The following is a 27,213-nucleotide window of genomic DNA, read 5'->3' as shown; positions in this document are numbered from 1 at the left end:
CAGATTATTCTCAACAACAAGATAGATTACAATACAATGATGTCTGAGAATTGTCTTTTGAGAGATGAGTGGGAAGACTTGAGACAACTGCAAGCAATATGTACTTACCAAACTGATCAATGCACCCCAGGCTGCTGATTCCCAGACCCTCTCCTCAAAGCTCTTCTGGGTCTTCCATCTCCTCCAAACCCTTCATGGCAGAATTGACTGGAATATAATCGTTGTGGTCAGTTTTTTCTCAGGCAAGATTCTTTTATCAGACAACCATACCCTGCCCTCCAGCCAAGACAGAGATTAGCAACATTTAAGACAGGTGAAATTAATAATGCCCCCCTTTTCATTCCTATGGCATCTCCTCAAATGCCTCTTCAAACTAATCCTCATAGAGAGAGAGAGCTCACTTGCCTTTCACTGAGAATGTGAAAGAAGGTTTTTTTTGTTTTGTTTTTATCTAAGAGGCAAGTTTGAAAGTAAAGCTATAAATCTCTAGAAATAATAATTTAAAATGGCAGGACTTCCTCAGTCATAATTGGTGGATCGAGCAACCAAAGAGCAAGAATATGAACCTCCTCTTTTATATATATATATATATATATATATATATATATATATATATATATATGTATGTATGTATTACCATTGCCTTTTTTAACAAGTATTTTCGTTTGTCACTTTCGGCCCCTTGCCAATTTACAAGTCATGCTGAAAACTTGCAACCAGCTGAGTGGTTAGATGTTAGAAGTTGGGTATATTCTCCCAAATGCTAGTTATAAATGGTTCCAAACCATTACCAGTGATAGATTGTATGCCTTTTGCTGTTGTGTGCTTTGAGAGACCAGCGAATGTAGCATTTGAGATTTTAATTTCCCTGCTATTAAGGCTTGTTAGTGTTATATATGCTTGTGTTGTCACTTGATGCACAATCATTTTTTATCACAAATTTATTGTAGGTTTAATCTCCAAGCATTTATATTTCATCACCCCTTTTCAGCTTTCCTTTTTATGACTGCATCCTGCTGGTTAATTGTGCCCTTAGATTGTCTGTACATCATTAAAATATGGCAATTAGGTGTGCTTAGTCTTGCTATATATGACTGTATTATACTCTCAGCTAAATTGCAGTGCCACCCACCTCTACAGGTGTTTAAAACTAGCATTAAAAGGAGAATACTGTACTAAAATGCGTATATGTAATCTACCAAATTTCTTCTCGGTGACCCACACACCTGCTCTGGAGCTTTGCGATATATAATCAAAAGAGTGCAGGTGCTGGCATGATGAACAGAGCCTTTCCATTTAGTGTATTCGCTGTTCTAATTCAGGAATGATGTACAGTGGCTGTGGTTGAAAAGATCTCTCTCTAATTATGGTGATTTCTTTGTGCTGTATTGAAGATTCGCCTTTTCATTATTTACACTCTTCTGTCTGGCTGTAATATTTCTGTCTGCCAATGACAATTACATTGCTCTTGACTGGAGCAGTTCAGCGGTGTGTGATATCTCTGAGAAGTCAGGCTGTATCACATGTCAGAAGCAAACATATTAATGTTTGAGTTGAGAAGTGCAAGTGATGTAACAAGATTAGATAGCACCAATATAAAAGACCAACTCTCAACCAACGAATAACCAAGAAACAGCTAGATGACAACTGTCAATTATTTATAGGTGCTGTCCAATGTTTTATTAATAGCTTGGAGTCTGTGCTTTCCTTGCGTCAAAACACGTGGTCTCTCTCTCCAACTCTCCCATGTTTACTGCTTGATTTAAAAGAAGCAGCCTTGTTTTCAAGATACTTTGATCTCAGTTGCCATTGAACAATCATTCAGAAGAGTGCGCCCAAATCAGCTAACATTTAATCCCTTTCAGAACAGCAAAACCCATTCAGCTAGGTAAGATTTGCTAGTTTTAGATAACTTCATTTATACCATCTTTTTCATTTCTTTTCCTTCTCAAGACTAGACAACAAGCGACAAACAACAATAAATAATAAGGATTTGGTGCTTTCAGTGATCTGTGTCACAATTAGCAATAGTTCAGCAGGTGGAATGGCTTGCAAAATAGCACAAATCCTTTGACAAATGACTGGATTTACATTCTGCCATCATAAGAATACAGACAGCATCAGCTTCTTGCCTTGCTCTTCCTAGGGCATGGAAGGAGGTGGGTCTTTCTGTGGCTACCCACCTCATCTAATAAGTGGAACCCTGCACCAGCTGGTCCTAGGTAAAGGTAAAGGGACCCCTGACCGTTAGGTCCAGTCGCAGATGACTCTGGGGTTGTGGCGCTCATCTCGCTTTATTGGCCGAGGAAGCCGGCGTACAGTTTCTGGGTCATGTGGCCAGCAGTGAACCGGGTCATGTGCTCATGGTGAACCAGAGCAGCATGCGAAATGCCGTTTACTTTCCTGCTGGAGCGGTACCTATTTTTCTACTTGCACCTTGACGTGCTTTTGAACTGCTAGGTTGGCAGGAGCTGGGATCGAGCAACGGGAGCTCACGCCGTCACAGGAATTCAAACTGTCGACCTTCTGATCGGCAAGCCCTAGGCTCTGTGATTTAGACCACAGCGCCACCCATGTCCTAGGTTCTGCTTATTAGACGAGGTGGGTGGGTCACAGCCAATCATGCTGCATTGTTGTCAGGACCCGAATCCTCTTTTATCATAGAATCGGAGAGTTGGAATGGACCCCGAAAGGTCTTCAACCTCCTGCAATGCAGGAATCTCAACTAAAGTATCCATGACAGATGGTGACTCAACCTCTGCTTAAAACCCTCCAATGAAGGAGAGTCCCCCACCTCCCGAGGGAGTCTGTTCCACTGTGAAATAGCTTCCCTTGATCTTGACACTATACTTCTGTTGCATTAGCTATTTTTGCTGCTGCATTACTCATGTTAAGCTTGTGGTCCGCTAAGATCCCTAGATCCTTTTTGCATGTACTACTAGTAAGCCTCCTGCCAACCTAGCAGTTTGAAATCACGTCAAAGTGCAAGTAGATAAATAGGTACCACTCTGGCGGGAAGGTAAACAGCGTTTCCGTGCGCTGCTCTGGTTCGCCAGAAGCGGCTTAGTCATGCTTACCACATGACCCGGAAGCTGTATGCTGGCTCCCTCGGCCAATAAAGCGAGATGAGCGCCGCAACCCCAGAGTTGTCCGCGACTGGACCTAATGGTCCCTTTACCTTTACCTTTACTAGTAAGCCAGATGCCCTCCATCTTATATCAGTGCATCTGGTTCTTCCTGCCTAAGTGCAAAACCTTATATTTGTCCCTATTAAAATTCATTTTGTGAGTTTGTGCCCAGTTCTCCAATCTGTTAAGGTCATCATGAGTCCCAATTCTATTGTCTGCAGCTTTAGCTACCCCTCCCAGTTTAGTGTCATCTGCAAATTTGATGTGCATCCCCTCAGTTCCTTTGTCCAAGTAATTTATAAAGACGTTGAACAACAATGGGGCCAGGACAGAACCCTGCAGCACCCCATTTGTCACTTTCCCCCCAGGATGACGAGGTACCATTAATGAGTAGTCTTTGGGTTCAGTCAGTCAACCAACCAACCAACTATAAATCCACCTAACAGTTACCTTGTTCAGTGCACATTTTATCAGTTCCTCGCAAGAATATCATGGGGGACTTTGTCGAATGCCTTACTGAAGTCAAGATACACGGGTGTTACCTGCAAGATTTTTGGGTTCTCTGCCTACCATGGTGAAAGAAGGGCATTGTACCTTACCTGGCAGAGATGATTTGATACATTCTTCTCCAACTTACTTATTGAGCCTGTGGAATCACACATATTTTCTTCAGAAAAAAATGTATTGGAGATGATTGAATTATAATAATAAATGGAATTGAACCACTGTAACTGTAGCTATCATGTATTCCTAATTTTTAAAGTAGTACTCAGTTTGTGGTTTGAAAATTAAAGACAGCTGCTTATATTTAATTAATGAAACCATGTTTTTTTACAGAAAGAAATCCCACAAAATTCAGCTGGATGTTCAAGAGCAATTAACTTAATCTAAATACTTCAAATAATTATGGGCAAAACAAACAAATTACAAAAAAACAACAACACATCCGAGGGGGGGATTCTTTAATATCTTTAGTGAATAAACGTAGCTTCCCACTTGAAATGTGAAGATTTAGACATTTTTCTAGCCATTTCTTTTATAAGTTGTACTCAATTATTCAAACAACAACAACATACTATGCCCTTTTAAAATGTTGGTGGCTTTTTCTGGGAAGGAAGTTATTGAGCGGTTGTTTTTATTTTGATTATATATTTTTTGGTTTTATATTTTGATTTTGTTCTGTGAACCGCCTTGAGACCTCTGAGTATAGGGTGGTCTGTAAATTCAATTAGCAGCAGCAGCAACAACAACAACAACACATGATAAGACACCTCTCTAAAATATACTTTCTGCTAAGCACTAGGGAGAGTGTTGTTAGGGAAGAGTGAATCTGTCTATTTTGGTTTTACTCAGTTTCACATTTTTAAAATCTTAAGGTCAGTTCTCCACATTTTCACATCAGTTTGTGATTTTTATTTTTTTTAAGTTCTTAGGAAAACCCACCTGCATTCAAGTGCAAATTTCTCCTGATATACACACTGATTTATGCAATTTGGACCAACACACACATTTTTGTAAATCAAGTTTCCTCAATATAAGGCATTTTGGTAGTTTATCACTTATATATACAGTACATTTTTTTATGCACACATCGCAGTATACATTATTTGACTGTAGAACTGCACTGCAAAATCAAGAGAAGTGCAAATTTCTATGGAGGGCTGTGTTTCGGTTTGCACTGTTTTTTAAGTAGATTTGCCTTTAAATGCTACCTGAATCAATTTTTCCTCCCATCTCTAAGTGTTGCACCCCATCTTTACTGTCTGTAACCCCCCCCCCCATGAGTTTTAATAGGCCAGGCAGCAGCAGTAGCAGGGCCAATGGCATAGCCAAGGGGTGCGTGACACTCAACAAAGCAGAGAAGTACTGAGCAAAGCAGCTGTAGCCTCCATCTTTATGTTTCTAGGCCCAAAAGCAGCATACGTACGCCATGGCCTGAGGTATTCTGGAATAGAGGCTCCTGCAGAAGCTGAAGAAGAGTGGTTCTTCTTGTCAGAGTGCAGGGCTAATTTTTAAAAAGGACATTTTTTTCCTGCATGCAAAGCTGGTAAAGGTAAAGGGACCCCTGACCATTAGGTCCAGTTGTGACTGACTCTGGGGTTGCGGCACTCATCTCGCTTTATTGGCCGAGGGAGCCGGCATACAGCTTCCAGGTCATGTGGCTAGCATGACTAAGCCACTTCTGGCGAACCAGAGCAGTGCACAGAAACACCGTTTACCTTCTCGTCACAGCGGTACCTATTTATCTACTTGCACTTTGACGTGCTTTCGAACTGCTAGGTTGGCAGGAGCAGGGACCGAGCAACGGGAGCTCACCCCGTCGCGGGGATTCGAACCGCCGACCTTCTGATCAGCAAGTCCTAGGCTCTGTGGTTTAACCCACAGCGCCACCCGTGTCCCAAGATGCAAAGCTGGTACTCTACCACTGATTTACTTTTCTATTTTCCTTCCTGGTATTGAATGACATCTGACAGCTAACCTCTCCCTCTCCCACCTGTTGTACAAACCAGCAATTTCTGGATTGAATGTCTGTGTGAACAAGAAATCATTTCTGGGAAAAGAGAATGATGAAAGTGAAATGGTCACTGCTTGGCCCCAGCTCAGCTCAGGAGCTGGAATGCTCTGACATATGCAGGTCAGAGTCACAGCATGTACCATCTGCCTGCCACTCCCATCAACATTATCTCAGCGAGTGAGATGAGATGGTTGCATCAGCCAGCAGACCAGGTACACAATGGCAGGGTTTGCAGGTAGGTCCTGCAAAACTTTGTGTACTCAGCCTAGGCGTAGTCCTGGCTCCCAGAAGCTGTGTCATTGCTCCGTGCTGCTGGCATAAGTACTAAATAATTTGTGAACTAACTTCTCTAATTAGGATTAGCATTAGTTCATAATTCTGCACAGAATTTTGCTTAATCGGTTGCCATTAATTTGATTTTAATTAATTTTTATAATGAAATATTTTTAGAATGTGTGATTATTTGATTGTTTGATTATTTGATTATTGTTAGCCACCCTGAGCCCGGCTTTGGCTGGGGAGGGCGGGATATAAATAAAATTTATTATTATTATTAGTGACATGACCAATAAATAAATCAAGAAATTGACTGGGTAATTCAAGAATAAATCATTCTGTGAAATCACCTTATCCTGACTTCATTTCTCGAGACCTTTCCACCAATTTTGCAATGGGTTTACTTGGATGTAAGTGCCACTGTACTTATGGGGCTTATGTTTGATTAGATATGCAAGAACTGCACTCAATGTCCCCACCCCCAAAGAAAACACACCTGTGTGGGATGTTTTTTAAACTTTTGAATATATAATTTAAGGATTTTTTCAAGACATTGTTAAATATTTGTTTAAAATAATAAAAAATGGGGTTGCATAAAATGGAACTTTGATTCTTTACATTTTGTACAAGCCTCCATCAGTCACTACTTTTCTTTTGTAAGGGTGATTAAGTGCCATGCTTCTCAAATAAAATGAGCTGGCGCAGGAATGATCCACCCACTCTGTAAAAGTGTGTTTTTTTCCCTGTGGACATTCAACTGCTGTCCAAAATAGCAGCAGTCTCTCCAGTCAATGGCAAAGGAAGCAGCCAATTCCTCAAAATTCAAAAGGCACTGTAGAACAGGAATTTATTTGAGAAGCAAAATGGTGGCCACCCCAGTTCTTGGGGTCCTAAAATCATTTTACCTTACCAAAGATAAATATTTCTGAAATGAAACAGCTAATTTCAAGTTGACTGGAACGCCTGAGAAACGACCCTTGTCAAGTTTGTCCAGTCCTTATTAGGATATCTATGGTTTGAGAGGATATACCGCTATCCTAATTAAATTACTTTATTCTGTTTTATGAAGGCTGAAAGAACATGATTCCTTTTTTAAAAACAGCATGGATCTCTTTCCAATGCTTCATACAACAATGAAAGCCCATCCATTTTCAGACTGCACCATGTTTACTTCAATAAGGAAGAAAGGAAAGAAAGGAAGGAAAATATGTGCCACATATTAATAAGGCAATGTTCTTTAGAACTCTTTTATAACATTGTTCCTACACAACCTTTTCCTGATGCAATCTGCATCCCATTGAGGACAATGGCATACGTCCCATGCATTTCAATTGACCTGTATTGCACCTTTTGTGTTTGCTACCTGTGAGAAACACATATGCACTTAATCGTATGCTTTTTAAAATTGTGGTTTATATGGAAAGTGGACAGTATTGGCAGTTTAGAAGTGGCCGGCGACCATTACACTAAATGGCATTAATGATTCTGGCATGATAAGCTAGGAAAGCAAAATAAATATACTTAATGCAGACTGAATCTCTGTGACTCTAATTGCCAAAGCATGGTGAGTCCTTTCAAATAATAAGTCCTTAAATAATGAATTGATATGGAAGAGAATAATGACGCCCAGGTGTGAAACCTTAACCTGAGAGCTGAGCCACATTCTCAATGACATAATTGCCACTATTACCATTTTCAAGGTTTTGAGTCGCGGAAATTGGACTGAAAAGTAAGAAAGAAAATACTCAGATATAGAAGTGAATGTTAAAGCAGGCGTATAGAACAAAGTCCAGACAATCTACTTGTTCATGGAAACCTTTAAAGGCATTTTAGCAAATCTGTACAAATTGAAATAGATTGCAAGTTCTGACTCCCCCCCCCCCCATAGCTCTCACAAAAGCAAGCGGTAGGAACACCCATAAGTAGAATCAAAGGCAGATTCCTGCTACCGTGCCCTTTAAGTAAGCTGAGGTTGGGGTAGAAATGTTGTGTAAAAAGGAAGGAAATAACATTTTGGGGTTATAGGTGTTTTTTAATAAAATGCTTCCTTTACTGATTTTTTAAAATTTTTTTAAATAGAAATTACAAATAAAACCAACAAAACATATTTTAGTACTGCTGACCACTGATGAATTCTGAGAGGGCAGAAGCTTCAAGGCACTTGGGCCAAGCAGGGCCTATAAACCCTGCTGTCATAGCATTGCAAAACAGCCAAAATTACATTATGTTGGGCCTTTTATAAGTGTTCATTACTGGTGGCTCATTTCATTGTCTTAAGCTGTATTTCTAATCACTTTGACCATGGCTTGTCCAAAGCATTGTGCTGCCTGGATTGGTCCAGAAACCCCCCTCCTTCCTCCTCTCCCTCCTTCCTCTGTCAGCATGGTGTAGTGGTTAAGAGCAATAGACTCGTAATCTGGTGAACTGGGTTCGCTTCCCTGCTCCTCCACATGCAGCTGCTGGGTGACCTTGGGCTAGTCACACTTCTCTGAAGTCTCTCAGCCTCACTCACCTCAAAGAGTGTTTGTTGTGGGGGAGGAAGGGAAAGGAGATTGTTAGCCATTTTGAGATTCCTTAAGGGGAGTGAAAGACGGGATATCAAGTCCAAACTCCTCCTCCTCCTCTTCTTCTTCGACCCTTCCTCCTCCTTCTCCTCCTGCTACTTTCTTCACCCTCAAGCTCTCTCACTTCTTGCTCCATATTCCTCCATTCTGCAGGCTAGCTGGTCATTGGCCAAGCAACAATGTTGTGGGCACTCTCAGCTTCACACTGGCACCGTGGTCAGTGAGGTCGCCTAGAGATTGCCTGTGCCACTCTGCACAGTGCAACTTTCCCTCAGACTTCAAGGGAATTTTGAATTGTATTTTATTTTAAAGTCAATTGACCACAGCACGTGCACTTTCTGGACAACATCACTCGCAATGAGAAAGGGCCCTTTCTTCAGAGGGAAGCTGGACATGCCCACACTGCTGCCACAATCAGGCAAATGGGAGCCATGAGCAGCGTTGGGTGGTCTGCCAGCCCTGCGAGCGGCATATGTAAAGGTGGCACACAATCTGGTAAAAGGTAATGGTAAAGGACCCCTAGACGGTTAAGTCCAGGCAAAGGCGACTGTGGGGTTGCAGCACTCGTCTCGCTTTCAGGCCGAGGAAGCCGGCGTTTGTCCATAGACCGCTTTCCGGGTCATGTGGCCAGCAGGACTAAACCGCTTCTGGCGCAATGGGACACCATGACAGAAGCCAGAGCGCATGGAAACACCGATTACCATATTTTTCGCTCTATAAGACGCACCTAGTTTTTAGAGGAGGAAAACAAGAAAAAAAAATCTGAACGAAACAGTGGATGTATGATTTTTGTGGTTCATGCTGTGGCCACAGACATGATATGTGATTTGACCGTGAGTTTGGGGTAGCCCAATGCAAAAATCCTGAGGATCCATGTGGATACTTGCTTTGTAACCACTTTTTTGTGCCACTGCAGCTACACGAAACAGTGGGTGCGTGATTTTTTGGTGCAGGCTGTAGCCATGGATATGCTATGTGATCTGATGGTGTATTTGGGGTAACCCAGTGCAAAAATCCTGAGGATCCATGTGCTTTTACCTCCCTGCTCCCAGGCAGCCTCCTTTATCGCTGGAGTCCCTTATCTCCTCTCCTGGTCGCTTGCTGATAAGCTGCTCAGCGGCTTTGTTTCAACACCCCCTTCTCTCTTTCAAAAAAAGAGAGCACGACCTGCTTTTTGCCCATGGGCAATTCGGCTCCAGGGACCATGCATTTGCTCCATAAGACACACAGACATTTCCCCTTACTTTTTAGGAGGGAAAAGGTGCATCTTATGGAGCGAAAAATGTGGTACCTTCCCGTCACTGTGGTACCTATTTATCTACTTACACTAGCGTGGTTTCGAACTGCTAGGTTGGCAGGAGCCGGGACAGAGTGACAGGAGCTCACGCCATTACAGGGATTCGAACAGCTGAACCTCTGATTGGCAAGCCCAAGAGGCTCAGTGGTTTAGACCACAGTACCACCCGCGTCCCTACACAATCTGGTGCACCTCCCTAGTCCCCACCTAAGTGGTGTGGTTCATCATGGCCCATGATAGGGCCGGTCCTACTTTGAATGGTAATCCTCAAATCGGTCACACTGGAGCACTCTAGCTGAAGTAAAATTAAAATTAAAAATGAACACTCTGTGAACGGCCATGCGAAACTGCTTTTATGGGCACAGTGTTAATTGAGTGTGTTCCATTAATCAACATGAGGCCAATGTCTGTTAGCAGCCCAAGCCGCCTTTGATAACTACATTTAAAATGTCTCTACCCTATTCCAATGCATGCTAAGAGAAAGCACTATTCCAGAAACAAGTGTTGGCACAGTTATAGTGCTTATTGGATTTTGTTCTTGTTACTAGAATGGTATCTTTTGCTGCAGGCTGAGTTTGCCTTCTTGTGCTTTTTTCTGATTCCAGAGTGAAATCTGGAGGTGCGGCCAGCAGTTTTGCTCTACATACTTATTTTAAAAGCAGCTCCTGTGGCATGCGGTTATTATAATCTTGGGGTCTCCATAGTTAAGCTTTTATTTGTGTGGGTGAACAGAAAATGATTGGAATACTTAGAAAATTAGCTTCCAGTTTTATTTACATTTTATTTTAATATGCACGCACACACACACACACGTCTCCACCATCAAATAAAGCTCTAGATTGCCTCTGATACATAATTCTGGTCATATGTTTGTTTGGTTCACCTCTTGACACTTAACACTGAATGATGACCCACAAGGAGTCAGTTTGAAATAATGTGCTATAATGTGATAAAGATATATGTTTAATATCCATAAAATGATTTGGTTAGATTGCATTGTATTTAAAATGCTATGCAGATATGTTTGCATTAGGCAAGAGAGGTTTGTCTCTAGCAGTCGTGGCAAAGAAATGCTGGGTGCTTCCATTTGAGGGTTTCGACTAATTGATGATTCATCCCAGAAACCCAAGCAGGAACTCAGAATCTTTGACTGTCCTTGAAGCTCCATATGTTTCCATAGGAAATCTGGGCCTTTTTTGTAAGAAAAAGCAAAGCTCAACAACTTTGGGGTGTCCAGGTTTTTACTTTTTGAAATATGGGAACTCTATTGCTGTCTGAGAGCAATGTCTTACTTTGTATTTTGTGATTCAGTGTTAAGTGTCCAGAAGGGAGCCAAACAAACATTCTGTAATGTTTATTTGTAACTATTTTTAGACTGTTTTGCAGTAAAGCTTTGAAACTCATTCTTGTGGTGGAGAGCAAATTCATTTCTACTCTACACAAGGTCCAGATCATGCAGTTCATTTGCAGAAACTCTAATAATATAATCATAGAATTGTGGAGTTGCAAGGCACCCCGAGGATCATCTACTGTAGTCCAACCCCTTGCAATGCAGGAATCTCAGCGAAATTTCATCTGCAAAGAGCACAAAATCATACCTTCTTCTTCAATTAGAATGCCGTTTCTGTGTATGATAGGAAATCATTTGCAGGATTGATTTGTGATATGCATGTGTGATAATAGCACAGTAGCACCAGGTTCATAGGACCGTGGAAGCCTAAAGTGTAATCATGCTTTGTAATTGGTTATCTAATGTTTACCTTGAAATAGCTCCAGCTGAGATCGATCAAACTTACTCTTGTGTAAGTGAGCAAAGTCAGTCCATCAATTAATCTTGACTGTTTCAACGATGGGTCACAATGGAGAACAAATAATTAAAGGAGTGGTAATAGTTTTTTTTTGCTTTGGGGTACTGTGCTGCTTTTATTGTAATTATCTATATGCTTTTAATAGATACATGTGTACTTTTAATTTAATCAATATTTAATTGTTTTTTTAATTATTGGATTTTTTTCTATATTTTTATCTGTCACATATTTTTATATATATCACATATTTTTATCTGTAATCTGCCTTGAGTTACTGTCAGGGGGGAAAAGTGGGGTATAAACAACAACAGCAGCAGCAAAGTAATATATATACACAATAACAATAAAATCAAAATGATTCATCATACAACTGAAAAGGTTTAAAACTGGCTTGAACTTTTGAAGCTGCCACTGCCAACAGGACTCTCTTATTATGAGAAGCCAGCAGGAAATAAAGGTCACCTCACATGAGTTGGATCAGGGCCAGCTTTGACATCTCCTGTATGTTTACGATTTGCCATTTAGGTTCCACTTCCACATTCTCATAACAGAGGGTAAAATCCAGCACTGGAATAAGCACTTTGGTGGAAGGGATTCCCCCTCCACTCTGCAGCCCTTCTGGAGCAAATTTGGGTGGGTCGTACAGGGGCTGCAGAGGAGAGAAGGGTAAGTGGGCTCATGCATCTCTGGATGTTGCCCAGAGGCAATAATGGCTCTCATTCCTGCTAGGAACAACATGGCCACCAGCTAAATAGTGCTTTGTGGGTTGGTAACAATTGTCTCATGGTGTAGAGGAAGAATCACCATTTTGATGCCCTTGAGATGTTGAGGGATCCATCAGTCCCAGCCAGCAGGCCAAAGGGTGAGGGGTTAAGGGAGTTGCAGTTCAACAATATCTGGAGGGCCACTGGTTTCCTAGATTTAACATCAGTTAAAGTTTCTTTTTCAGCTCAATCCATTCCTTTAGGCAATTTTACAGATGTTTAAGTGAAATGCAGAATGTCTCATTACAGTTTACTTCCTTTGATTCTAAATTTCTTTCTCTTAAACATCTGTAGTCTCTTTCCCATATTACTATTAAAAAAACCTCCTATTAACTGAAGAGGTCTACAGTTGCTCTATAAAATGACCAATACCTCTTCTTTTTTTAAAGTCATGTTGTCATTACCTTGGTTCCATTTAACAACTCCAGCTGATTATGTATTGCAGACATATTAAGGGACTTGGAGGGACACAAGAGCCTATTTTCAATGTTGAATTGTTCTCAAGTAGTAGAATGCTGGGCACTCAGTACTACTTCTAAGCACCTTTTGCCACCTCACTTACAAGCCCCTCTTCAAAGCAATTTATACATACAGCTAGGCTGTTTGAAGACACATTGCTTGAGGGAATAATAGTGTGATCTATAGCTGTCCACTCAGAAGAAAGTCCCACTGACCTCCATGGGGTGTAGGACAGTATAGATTTGCTGCCTTGGGAATTTTCTCTAGCTTTATTGTATTTTTTATTCAGGGCACCCCCACCCAGTATAAAATTGACTCAGAAATAAAATTGTGGAAGCCAGTGTGTGTACCCAGCTCACCGAGTAACTTTGGGCAAATCATTGTCTCTCATCCTAGCCTACTTCTGAAGATGGCTGTGATGGTAAAATGTAAAGATTGAGAACCTTGCAGTCCTTGGAGGAAATGCGGGGTAAAAAATGATGCTGCTAATTAACTTACTGGCACAGGGGTGCCAAAACTTTTTTCAAAGAGGGCCAGATTTGATGAAGTGAACATGTGTGAAGGCCGACCAAAGTTGCTGATCTTTTTTATGGATTGAAGTTGTTGACCTTTTTTTAGGATTTTACCCCAGGAAGGAACTGCCTGTAGGGGCTGGATTAAACTGACTGACGGGCCAGATTAGGCCCCCCAAATGGACTTTGGACATGCCTGAACTAGCAGAAGCTGCTAGATTGGCTATACAGTACTTGCACAGCTCCTAATGGGAAACTGCTAGCATAAGGACACAAGAAAAGCCCCGCTGGTTGAGATCAAGGGCCTATGTAGTCCAACATTGCGATTCCACAGTGGCCAAACAAGATGCCTGCCACAAGCAGGACATGAAAGCAACAACAACTACTCTGCTCATGTTCACAGCTATATCCTTTATGACTAGTAGTTTATCTTCCATGGATTGGTCTAATCTCATTCTTAAACCATCCGAAGTGGAGACCATCACTTCTCCTTGTGGTGGAGAATTCCATAATTTAGCTATGCACTGCACAGAGAGGTTCTTCTTCTCACCTGTCCGAAATCTCCCACCATTCCATTTCATTGGATGACTCCAGGTTCTAGGATTATGAGAGAAAGGGAGAAAAACTTCCCCATCTCTTCTCCACACTAAACTTAATTGTATTCACTCCTGTCATGTTCCCCTTTACCATTTTTCTAAACTATAAAGCCCAAAACAATGTAACTTTTCCTCATAGAGGAGTTGGTCTAGCTCTTTGGCAAATTTGTTTGCCCTTTTCTACACCATTTCAGCTCTATAATAGCCTCTTTTTTGAAGTGTGGTGACCAGAACAGTACAAATTGTCCCAAAATGTGGTCACGCCATAAATCTGTGCAATAAGCCCACAATTTGTGTGCATTTAAATTGTACGCACTCAGCAAAAATTAAAAAGAAAGGAGGCAGAAAGTGGGTGGGCATCTGGGAGAAAATATTTTGCAATCCTACTCACCATTGCACCTAATGTGTTTTGTCTATATGCAATTTTGGCTTTAGGCATGATCCCGAGAACGTAACACCCACATAAGTTGAGGACTTCCTGTGTAAGGAATAATGATCCAAAACACAAATTCAGTTGTATGCATGCAGTGTATCAAATACAAGGTTTGAATTATGTTTAAAAACGAACCACATGTGTTCACATACACACACAAAGGGAGTGTGTATGTGGAAGTACATAGTTTGTCCCCAATTTTTTTCTCAGGGTACAGGGTAACTACAGCAATCTTATGCACAATTACTTTCAGAGAGGTTTTACTTGAAGCCAACAAGACTGGCTTGTGCACAACTATGTCAAAATTAGAACAATTTTATCTTGTGCCAGACATCACACTCGGGTGCCAGTATAGACAGCTTTCATGCTAGCAGCAGTTAGTTCCTGGAAGAGTTCATGCACTGGCATGAAAACACTGTGTTCTGGGTCCCACAATGCTCTCTTGGCTGTGATGGGGGCAAGTCATTATGTAGAGGCCATAATATCTAATGAAGGGTAGATTTCCTGCAGCGAAAGCTGAATTTAGTGATTTCATATGTTCTAATATTTACAAGATTTCAAAGAAATGTGGCTTTAGGAAGGGAACAAGGATGTAGAAAATCCTGGTTTTATTTATTATATTAGCTGAGAGTGGACTTTAGGTAACACCCCACCAGAAATATTTGCATTTGTGTCCCTCAGGTTGGATTCACTGCAGGCCAAAGGCTGTTATATGTTGACAGTCAGTATGAAAGGATGTTGATTTTGACTTAACTAAAGGGGAAAAAATCCTCAGCCAATTAATGGCCTAGGAACTAGTGGAAACATGACAGGAAGTTTTCAGTAGAGAAGGCTAGAAAGTGTACGTGAGGAAGTGTTAATTAACCTCAGTCTTAACTTGTTCCCTCTGAAAAAGTGGAGAAAACATACAAGAATATTTACATAGCAAGGACTCAAGATTGCTATTTGCTGGACATTTCCTAATTATTATTGCATTTTGATTTCCTTTGTACGAATTTTCCACTTGAGCCATATGAAAATATTGAATAGAATTGTAGTGGAGTCACTGGACAACAACTGTGGGGGGCGGATCTATATTGCCCTCATCTCCTGCTTCTGAACTTCTCATGTGGATCTGGTTGGCGCCTGTTGGAAATGGACTAGGTGGGGCTTTGGTCTGATCAAGGCAGGTTCCTCTTATTTTCTTATCTTACACTGCAATCTGAATCAGTGTGAAATTGAAGTTGTGAGTGTTGGGCATCTGGGTATGTATGTCATCACCACTGATCACATTGTACAGTATATTATCAGGGTTTGTTTTCGTTTTTTTAATGCAGTGCCATCTTAGGATACTATGTGCATGATACAACAAAAGAACTCTGCAAACAATTCTCTTGGCTGCAAGTAAAATTTGTCCTTTTAAGGCAACATGGGCCACAAAACCAAAACGCACCTGGAGTTGTAGTCAGTGAACTTTTACCCAGAGTAGACCAATTGAAATTAATGGGCATCATTAACTCAAGTCCATTAATTGCAATGGATATTCTCTGAGTAAAAGTCACTGGTCTGAGAAGCCTTTTCTAAGAGATTAACAATCAGTTCCTAAGTATATTCAATCAGAAGTGAGATCCATTGCTTCTTGAGGAACTCACTTTCATATACCTTAGAGTGATTGCCTTGGATATGATCCAGATATAGGCATCTAAAGAACACTCTAGGCATGATTAGGAATTCAAAAGAGTGAATGTGGATGATCACACTGGAGGTGGAAATCAGCTTTGTACAAAAGCCTTCATTCCATTAGTGTAAGCATTTCAGATCTACACAGTGGGAGGAGAGGAGGGGAAGTCCCATTACACTAGCAGGACTTGTCGCATTGGTTTCTGCCAGCACAACTTATTTGAATCAGGCCCCAGATGCTTTCCATATGGATGTACACCACCTGTAACTCTGCACCTGATCTGCATTTGCTGGAGAAAGGTGCCAGTCTCTTAGCTGCATCTTTCTTGAGTGATCACACTGATTATGTTTCTTTGAACATCTGTTGGAGTATGAAATTTTATTCCATCTTTAATCACATGTACCCATATGATGTCTAGAGGGCATGAATAAAGGCTTGAAAAGAGACGTAAATATCTTGAAAGCAATGTGACCAGGAAGACACGACCAGGCCAGAAGCAATTTTTTGGGGGGAATTTTGGTTTTGCTGATTAGTTTTAATAGGATGCCCCTTTCTGCTCTATTTTATACAATTAATCGTTCTCTGCTATTTCTCTTGAGAAATTCCAAATTATCATGGGTTATATTTCGGAAAATAAGCAAAAAGGAGAGGTCATGTATGGTGAGCTGTCATAAGTTAAGGTAAAGGTAAAGGACCCCTGGACAGTTAAGTCCAGTCAAAGGCGACTATGGGGTTGCGGCGCTCATCTCACTTTCTGACCAAGGAAGCCGGCATTTGTCCACAGACAGCTTTCCGGGTCATGGGGCCAGCAGGACTAAACCGCTTCTGATGCAATGAAGCCAGAAGCTGTCATGCAGGACTGTGTTTCAGCACAATGGGTCACATGTTATGCAGGTCTGGCTTATCTAAAGAAAAGTATGGTTATGGATGGGTAAAAGAAACAGACTGTGCAGAGGCTTTTTACTGTTTGAATTAGGTCTCTTAAAAAGCCACAGTATATGGTTTGTGAGGTCTGCTATAAAGCTCAAATACCTGAGCTGGTAATCTAATTATCTGCTGTGTTCCTGAGCCATGAGATTCTCAAGGGAGAAAGATACTGGGATTGTGGGGGTGGGGGGGATGAGAAAACAACATAAAGCCAGCCAATTAAACAGAATTTATAAACACTTTTATGAGGTTGCTTACTTGAATAGTAGTAGAGAAACAAAAAGCTGGTGGTGTGGCTGAAATGCAAAGTTCTCTCCTGGCCTGTGACTTTGTTTTGCCCCTCACTGCTAAGAACTGTGGTACACATGTGGACCCAATCAGATTCTGCTCTTACCATTACCCCTGAAGGTAGGAAAAATTTTGAAGACTGAAATTCATTATCTCTTCATAATGTGTGTGAGAGAGACAAGAAGACCTTATGGAATCCATGAATTATCTCTAGCGTAAGTACAAATAGAATTAGTCCCCAAGGATAAATGATTTGGCAAGGCATGGCGATCATTTCATTAAAGGCCATATTGCATTCCCACACAGCAAGAATAGGTCTATTAACTTCAAACGCAGAGGACCACATGGATTAAATTAGGCCACTCTTCATGCTACAGTTTCAGATTTCATAAAGTGCAGCTTGTGGTTATATCATGTGTTTTTGATCTTAAAAGGACTGGTTGATGACTTCCCAAACACTTCAGTATTGTACTACTAGGAGCCTTTGCCAGAGTTCAACCACAGCACTTTCAAGCCTCTTGTTAATGAGACACATTTCAGTCCTGGAGCCCTCTCCACATTTTACTTTCCAATAAACAAATATTTGTGGAGTGTTTGTGGGTGGTTTAACTGTGTCAGTGCCTTACCATTACTAGCATCCTGCAAAAGGGGGGAAGCAACTGTGTGGGTTCTGGCTTTTAAAATGGAAGTAATAGTAGTCACTCATGGGGTGGGGCGGTGGCAGCGGTCTGGGTTTTAATAGAACGGCACTACAGAAGCAGACGCAGGAACAAATAGTAGGCAGTAGAAGCTAGCAAGCTGGATTCAAAGGAAGGACCAGTTTGATCTGTCCCAGACATATAATTGGTTTCTGTTGGTTTCCTTTCCCTTTCTTCTGTGCAACAATGAGTGGTGGAAACTGTGGGTGGTATGGAAGGAACGCTGTTTAATCCTTCCATAGATTCTTCAGCATCATTTATAACACAATCCTCATAGTGTGTCATAGCTCTAGCAAATGAATGGCCAACTGTACAAAGAATGCCTTTGTCGCATAACATGGCATGTTAGCACTCCCAGGTTTTAAGTCACATTAAAAGGGCCCCTCCCCTCCCAACTGACTGTCAAAACTTCCTTTTAGCCTGGAATGTGTCACTTGTGAATGTCATTCATGCAAGTGAGAAAGTAGAAGAGGGGAATCTTTTTAAATCAAATGGGCATTCTAATCAATGTAAATTTCCAGAAGTGGAGGAATAATTTAGATAGCACTTCTATAAAAGTAGTCAAAAGCAACCGGAATATCCAACTTGTTGCTCTGAATTAATTGTGTTTTCAAACAGAAGCATGTCAGCTCAACTCTTTAACTGAACAAATCATGTAGTTCAAGAAGCCAAAGGCACTACTCTTAATGTATGGAATAAGTTAGGCATATCCTAGTGATACTGCCTCACCTCAAAAAGGATTTTGAAGAGCTGGGAAAGATTCAGAAAAGGGCCACCAAAATGATAGAGGAGATGAAGTGACTCCCGTATGAAGAAAGGTCACAGCTTTTGAGACTTTTTAGTTTAGAGAAAAGGCAAGTAAGAGGCAGCACGAGAGAAGCTTATAAAATTCTGTGTGGCATGAAAAAAGTGAATAGAGAACTCATGGGCATCTAATGTTGGAAGAAATTAAAGAAAGAACTTCTTCACACAGCACATAGTTAAACTATGAACTCGCTCCCACAGGATCCAGGGATGGTCACCAACTTAGAAGGCTTTCAAAGATGCTTGGGCAAAGTTAGGGAGGAAAAGGCGATCAACGTCCGCTAGCCATGGTGACTCAGCTCTGCCTCTCCAGCTGGAAGCAGTAATGCTGCTGAAAACCAGTTGCTCAAGCCCACTGCAGGGGGAACTATTCTTGACCTTGAATCCTGCCTGAGGGTCTTCCACAGGCATCTGGTTGGCAACTGTGAGAATAGGATGGAGGAGTAAATTGGACCATTAGCCTGATCCAGAAAGCTATATTGGTTATAAAGGTAAAGGCACCCCTGCCCGTACGGGCCAGTCGTGTCTGACTGTAGGGTTGCGCGCCCATCTCGCTTAAGAGGCCGGGGGCCAGTGCTGTCCGGAGACACTTCCGGGTCACGTGGCCAGCGTGATGAAGCTGCTCTGGCGAGCCAGCACCAGTGCAGCACACAGAAACGCCATTTACCTTCCCGCTATAAAGCGGTACCTATTTATCTACTAGCACTTAGGGGTGCTTTCAAACTGCTAGGTGGGCTGGAGCTGGGACCGAAAGACAGGACCTCACCCCGCCGAGGGGATTCGAACCGCCGACCATGCGATCGGCAAGCCCTAGGCACTGAGGTTTTACCCACAGCGCCACCCACGTCCCATATTGGTTATACATCTCTGCAATTAAAACTATGGCTCGCATTGTTGCTTATATTCTTGAGGGTTCATCAGTATCAAATGTATTAAAGTAAAGGTAAAGGGACCCCTGACTATTAGGTCCATTCATGGCCGACTCTGGGGTTGTGGCGCTCATCTCGCTTTATTGGCAGAGGGAGCTGGCGTACAGCTTCCGGGTCACGTGGCCAGCATGACTAAGCCACTTCTGGCAAACCAGAGCAGTGCACAGAAACACCGTTTACCTTCTCGTCACAGCGGTACCTATTTATCTACTTGCACTTTGACATGCTTTCAAACTGCTAGGTTGGCAGGAGCTGGGACCGAGCAACAGGAGCTCACCCCGTCATGGGGATGCGAACCGCCAACCTTCTGATCGGCAAGTCCTAGGCTCTGTGGTTTAACCCACAGTGCCACCTGTGTCCCCTATAAACTGTGTTCATGTCTGCATGCTGTATGTTTCAAATACTTAATTGAAGAAAAAAAGGTCATTTTGCTATTATAGTTTTAAGAGCTGGGTTGAGGTTGGGCCACATTGTACGTTTTGCAGACCGATGCTGTTTCTGACTTTGCATACCCTGGTCCATGCATTGAGTAACTGAGTAATGTGCAGCTCTAATTCTCTTGTCTAGTTCTATAAGAGGTGACAAAAAGTGTTACCATTTGATCACATCGCATTTAACCCTGTAAACACAGAACATTTCCCTGACTCTCCAAAAATCAGATGTGGAAACTGGCTCTGAGAGCTGAGAAGAATGCACACTTGCTCAGGAGCTTTGCATCCGCTTCGAGCCTCTTGATTTTCTTTTTATAGAAATCTATTTCATCACTGTGTAGTGAGGCTGGCTTAGCCGCCGTGCTTTTCTCAGTGTCCTTTCAGAACTTCAGATTTTCTTTGCTTTCTCACTGCATCATTAAAGAGTCAATTAGCAACCGGATTAATAGACTAGACATCCTAAGAAAAGGCTTCAGCAGGGTTGCAGTCTTATGAATAAAGGATCATTTACCCAGCTGAATGCTGACAGACATTCACTGACCTTGAGGTGTAGATTGAAGATAAGCAGTAAAATAATTAATTTGGCTCTACTAAAACCAGGGGGAAAAATTAATCCCTGAAAGGAAAGCTTAAGTGCTTGAGTAATAAAAGGCAAGTGCCTTCAAAAGATCTGATTTAATTGCAAGACCCTTTTGCATCCTCTAACAGCGTGTTCCTTATTTTGCCAGTGTCCGGTTGGCAGCTCTAGAGTTCTTCCACTTTTGTTGGCCCATGTTAGTTCCAACATACAGCTAGCTTATTGCAGTGTACATGAAAATACGCTCTTCCCTTTAACTCTGCTTTGTAATTGCTGTGCTGGATCAGACCAGCATCTTTCCCACAGTAGCCAAAAAGATGCATACAGGAAGTCAACAATCAGGGTATGACAAAATAGAACATAAGATGACTGTGCTGGACTAAGTCAATGGCCCATTTACTCTATGGTTACCAGACGTCCCCATTTCCCCGGGACAGTCCCCAGGTTTGCAAATCTGTCCCCGGAATGTCCCTGGATTTCATTTAATGTCCCCGGATGTATATTTTAAGTGCTGTAGATTTATCAGTAGGGAATGAATGTTGTGTGATTGGTTCAACGGCACAAGACACATCATATGGGGACTACTGGTGAGGCAAAATGGCGGATGCCACAGCAGCAAGCAGCTCCTGAAGCCCGCCAGAGCCAACTGCACTACCAGGCTGGCTCTGGGCTGCTGAGACTGCTGCTGCTGCCTCCACTGCCAAGGGGGAACTGGGGACACCCACCGTGTCAACTGGGGGAACCGCTGACCCCCCTGTGACCCAAATCGAGCCGGGAGCAAGAGCACCCGGCCACCCAGCTGACTGCCCAGTGGCGCTCCAGGGCCGACGCAGGGAGGAGGAGAGGAGAAGGAAGAGAGAGAAAGAGGAAGGAGAAAAAAGAGGGGAGCCCTGACCTTGCTGTGCCATTTGAATATGAGAGGGAGAAGAGCACTGGGAGGGCAAGGACACATGGCTGAGCCCAGGCCTGATCCGAGCCTACTCCACGGCAGCCAGCACTCCAAGAGAGCAGGTTGGGGCCCAGAGGAAGGCCACGCAACAGAGGAGACCACAAAAGAGAAGACATTACTTCTTAATTTTTTAATTTTTTTTAAAAGAACTTTTCTTTTCTCTTTTCAAAAACAAAAAGAAGTGCCCCTGGATTCTTTTTTTAAAATCTGGTGACTTTAATTCAGTCCAGCATCTTGTTCTCTCAGCGGCCTGTGGGAAGTCTGCAAGAAGTACTGGAGTGCAAAAGCACTTTCCTCTCCTGCAGCTTCCAGAAACTGGTATTCAGAAACATTTCTCCCTACAGTGACGGGAGGCAGACCTTGGCTTTCATGGCTGATAGCCACTGTTAGCCTTCTCCTCCCTGCACAGTATTTGTCTAATCCTCTTTTAAAGCCATCCAGGATTATGGCCACCACTGCTTTCTCATGTGAGGGAGTTCCATAGTTTAACTATGCACTGCGTAAATAAGTAGTTTCTTTTCTCTGCCCTGAATCTTCCAACATTCAGCTTTGCTGGATGTAAGATCCTTGGTCAACCTCTTTCAGCCTGTGGTTCAGATGCACACACTCACACTTTGTTTTCCCAGGGTGCCTGTGCAAAAGTCAAATTCAGTCAAATTAAAATGTTTCATTCTCAAGTTGCATGATTTTGCATGGGCTCCTGCAAAATAAGCATCAAAGTAAAGTTTATGTTGATAGGCTGCACAAAATCAAATAATTGGGACTTACCAGCAACATGGAAACATTGATCCCAGTCATAGATCCTTGTGGGTCTTGATGATTTTAAAATGGAATGACAACAAAACAATTAAAAAATCTGAGAGTACGTCTGTGTACACAAATTTGATCATGGTTTTTGAAGGGATCTGCTAACTGAACAGCAAAAAATAATGTATCCTGTGCATTCCAAGACTTCTATGAGACAAAACTATGAACCTCAGGCAGTCTGGAAATCATGGCTTACATAAGTTTTGGAGTTCAGTCAGTGGAGACAAATGTGATCTGTGATCTGATGATGATGGTATCTTCAGGATGCCCTCCCCTGCAGAACTCTGTGATCTGTTGGATACGTAGGTTCTGTAGCAATTTTTTACGTACTTTTTCGGTACTTAAATGTTATTGTGGGTTTTTTAAAAAAATATTATTACATTGGTAGGAATGTTGTTTTTAATGTTTTCGTGTCAGCCTTGCCCTACTATGGCTGCCACTCCTTCCACCCCCTCTCTGGCTCCTGTTGCCTCCTGCTCTGCCACCACCACATGCCCTGTCCCATCTGCCACTGGTGGAGAAGCAGCACTCCCATCAGTGCCTGTTCGGGGTAAGATCACACAAAAGAATTTGGGGTGCCCAAAATCGGCATCAATAGCAGCAGTGCTTCTACGTCCTTGGTGGAGGTATCAGGACAGGTGGGACAATGGGGGTGTTGCCTGAAGAGCTTAAGCTACCTAAAACAGTAGTTTCACCTGCCTCATGGCTGGACTGGTGATATTTGTTGTTATTGTTACTATTAAACCAAATCAAATTCAGCACTTGCACCTTCGACAGCTCTACCCATAGATTTGCATGTATCTGGTTTTGTTTTCTTGTTTCAGAATTTGGATCCACACTGCTTTAGATCTGTAGGTGCCAATTGTGCAGATCAAAAGAATGTGGTTAACTGGCTCCGCCAAGTGAGTGAGGGTGTACTAGGGTCCTAAATAAGGCCGAGACAGCTGGAACAAAATCTTTGGGGCAAAAGGGCATTGGTTCTTCATCAAGCTTCAGCACACTTTTCAAGCGGCGAATGAAGACAATTTGCTAGTTCCCACCCACTGAGATAAATGTCCATGCCCTAGGACAGAAGCAAAATATTACTGCCGCCCTGCGAGGAAGGAAGAGCCTTTTGAACCTTCAAGTGGATCTAGCGGAGCACCGGCGCTACATCTGACTTTCCAGGCAGGCCTTTCAATCAGCCCACCTTTGATCAACCCTTCAATTCGTGGCTTTATTTATTTGAGGCACAATATGACTAAGAGCCATAGAGGATTTCAGCACAGAAATGAAGTTGTTTGAAATGAGGAGCCTAAGAGTCAGCGGGCTTCATTCTACTGCATATTTTTACACAGTAAATTAAACTTGTGAGCCTCTGAGATTGGCTTCGTGCTGATGTTCCTGCCGTATGGAAAATCACATGCTTTCAATTTTTCCCCCTGCCGCTAACAGATGACAGTAATAAGAACTAAAATCACTCAAGTCAGCATATGAAAGGAAACAGTCTCCCTCTCCCCCCCCCCCATTTTTAAATAAAAAAGGCATCTCTTCAAACCATCTGCTGAGGTACAATAATGTTTTGTAACAGGACTTCTCTCTCTTTTTTCTTTGGAAAGCATTTTAAAAGGTATTATATGTCCCTGTCCTTTCTAGAAGTCAAAGAATGATTGCAGCTCACTGTCTGGTACAGAGCCGAGAGCTGCATAATTAATTTGGATGCTTCTTTTACATTTCATGTTTCAAATGCAACTGATGTGGGTTTCATTAAAGGGCCGATGCAAAGTAGGAAGATGAAGGACTTGCAAAGACTGGGAACACGATACAGCTATGTCACAAATATAATGAAGCTCAGATTATTATTTTTTTTAAAAAAAAGAATAATTACTTTCTGATTTAACTGCAATTTAATAACTTGTAATTAGATGGCTTTTGATATCCCACTTAGTGCCTTATTTTCCATTTAGCCCAAGCATCAGAGTTTCTTCTAGCTCCCTCCTGCTTCCGCCGCAATAATTGGCATATTAAACCTCAGCCCCATCCAATGGCTGGGGATTTTCACTTATTTGTTGCCAGGACAGCCTAAAGGTGGTTGAGTTTTTTCTTTTTCTTTTTTAGGAAAACCGAAAGTTGTTGAGCCTTTTTTCTTCTTCTTCAAAAATGCAAAAAAACACACGTGATTTTCCAATTGACTTGACAAAGATGCCACCTTTGTCTCCCCAGATGTCAATTCCGCCTTTGAGATCCCAGTAATGTCCGGGAAAATATGGATGTATGGCAGCCCTACTGGGGGTGAGAAAAGTCCCTATTTTTCATCTGAGGAATGTTGGAGTGTATGTACCCATAGAAGTTTCCATAGAAGGGAAGGGGGGGTCCAGGAGAGGGGGGCAGTTTCTGACTCCTGGAAGAGGCCATCATGCTGGGCTTGAAATGATTGCGGGAACGTCATTTCTGTAGCCTCAGTTCAGCTGAGCAGGCCACATACTTGTCCACATGGTGAGCATAACCAGAGCTGGAGAAGTCTGCTTGCTACTTTCTGCTTCATAGCACCCCTTTCTATCTCAGACATGAGAAAATCTCATGGAAAAAGTGATCATATAAACAGCTTCTCACAGGACTTTCCAACATTGGTCCTATCATTAGTGACAGTGAAAGGATTTTTTTTTTGAGGGGGGGAGGGAAACATAGTATGTGCCCATGGAATGGGATCACATCTTCCCTTGGCCACTCCACATACCCCCCCTCAATATATTCTGGTAGTTGGGAAAAAGGAGAGGACAGGAAAGACCCATTCTGCTAGTGCATGAGGTTGGATTCGCATATTTGTTGAGAAGGTCAAGAATATCTTGACATGCCCCATGACCTTTGCAGAAGTTAGTGGGCAAGATCTTTCTCCTCCCATCTGCACATGCTCACTGCATTGCTGCTAAGCTGAACACCCAGGAATCTGCCTTCCCATTCCCAATAACTTGGGGCTCTTATACATTTCACCCTAGGCAATGTAATTGCCATTTTTGTACCTTTAGCTCCACAACAAATATTGGAAACCTAATTCCCATTTAAATTCTGAATTTGTGGGAGATTTCATTTAAACTTGCCTTCTCCCTCCCTCCCTCCCTCCCTCCCTCCCTCCCTCTCTGTCTCTCTTTCTCTCTCTCTCTCTCTCTCTCTCTCTCTCTCTCTCTCTCTCTCACACACACACACTTACAGTGTTACCTCAGATTACATACACTTCAGGTTACAGATGTTTCAGGTTACAGACTCCACTAACCCAGAAATAGTACCTCAGGTTAAGAACTTTGCTTCAGGATGAGAACAGAAATCGTGCGGCAGCAGCGGGAGGCTCCATTAGTTAAAGTGGTGCTTCAGGTTAAGAACAGTTTCAGGTTAAGAACGGACCTCCAGAACAAATTAAGTTCTTAATCCAAGGTACCACTGTACTGAGATTTTAGAAAGTTTCTGGAACAGGTAAATGACAAGTAGCTTTGACTGCCAGGACACTGAACCTTTCTCTCCTCAGCTCTCTAACTGCTCCGTGGCTCTACACTCTCAGTCATAGGCCGTTCCACACTGAACTTGACATAAGGTCGCCAAGATGTCAGAAATAGGGTAGAAGTTGGTATGTTAAAAACCAGGGTGGGCAGGAGTTCTTTGAACACCCTGCTGTGTACTGGAGTGCAGGGCAAGCGTAACCACAAAACCACACTGTAGCTACAGCGACTGCTGTGCTAATCTTTTGAGAGGTGGAATAAATGTGGTGCTCTTTTGTATCCACTCCAAGGTCTCTCTCAATGTTAATGGGTTGATTTTGCTTAGTTTGGCTGGTGTGGCTCTTAAGACTCATGCTGGCAAAGTCAATTTCACTCGGCGAGACATTCAATCCCTAAGTCTCTCCTCTCCCTTGGTTTTGGAGACACTGCCGTCATTCAGTATTCATTCATAGTTTTTCAGGTTTGGGGGAAAGGGGGTCAGTTTTCAATAATTTATAGTGCTATTACACAATTAATGTTTTATGCCACAGCACTGCAGTAATAATATGATGAAAGCACTTTCAGCCAACCGCTCATCCTGGACTGAGAAAGAATTCAAAGAGTGAAAAGTTAAGTTGTATCACATATGCTTAACACTAGACTTCATTGAGATCCAACTTGACACCATACAGTCTTTTAAATGCCAGCTAATTGCACCATAATATTTATGAAGTATTAAGAACTGTACTAAAGTGTCACACTTCTTTAGAAGCTGTTATCTTTCATAAGCACATGGCTAAAACAGGAAGAACCACGAAAAAGAGCTTTTGGAAATTGATTCTGCATGTGTAATCTCAGCTCCCACCATAGCCATGACACTTTTAATATCTGACACCAAAGTGACCATCACTTTAGAGAAATGGCAAATTGCTCTTCTTTAAAGAGCATGAGCTCTAGTGTTAGGAGAGAGGGAGAAAAGCTTACAGTAAATGAATCAATTAGAAGCTAATTTGAAGCTTGACTATGCTCAGGGAGAACCCTAAAACCTTAAAAACACTGAGAAGGTTCAGTGCCTACAGGTTGCTAATTGACTGTTAAGAAGGAAACAAGGGTGGGATGGGGAATGCAGCATCCTGGACAGGAGAACTGAACACAGAAACATTTTCCTTCAGGTCCCATTTTTGTTCCTAAATTGGGGTTGAGGAACATCAGGCTTGGGGGTGAATGTGGCCCCCAAGGCGTCTGGCCAAAACCCTCCCTGGCTCGGCTTTGCAGTACAAGTGTTTTCGCTTGACTAGAATGTGTCCTTGGACCATGGTGAGACTTCCCGCTTGCCTCTCTG

General features: G+C 42.3%; 1 long non-coding RNA gene across 1 annotated transcript; it reads right to left on the bottom strand.

Moving 5' to 3' along the window:
* LOC309380753 lies at positions 1–22,535 on the bottom strand. The gene is made up of 3 exons (XR_014173109.1): positions 22,384–22,535; positions 14,311–14,397; positions 1–207 (listed from the first exon to the last, which is right to left on the bottom strand). It is a non-coding gene; the product is annotated as an uncharacterized lncRNA (long non-coding RNA).
* Between the last annotated feature and the right edge of the window lie 4,678 nt (positions 22,536–27,213).

Source organism: Podarcis melisellensis, assembly GCF_964234715.1.
Source record: "Podarcis melisellensis genome assembly, chromosome: 11".
In the NCBI taxonomy this organism is placed as follows: Eukaryota; Metazoa; Chordata; class Lepidosauria; order Squamata; family Lacertidae; genus Podarcis; species Podarcis melisellensis.
Note: the sequence above shows the minus strand (reverse complement) of the source record. Positions and strands in the feature narration are given on the sequence as shown.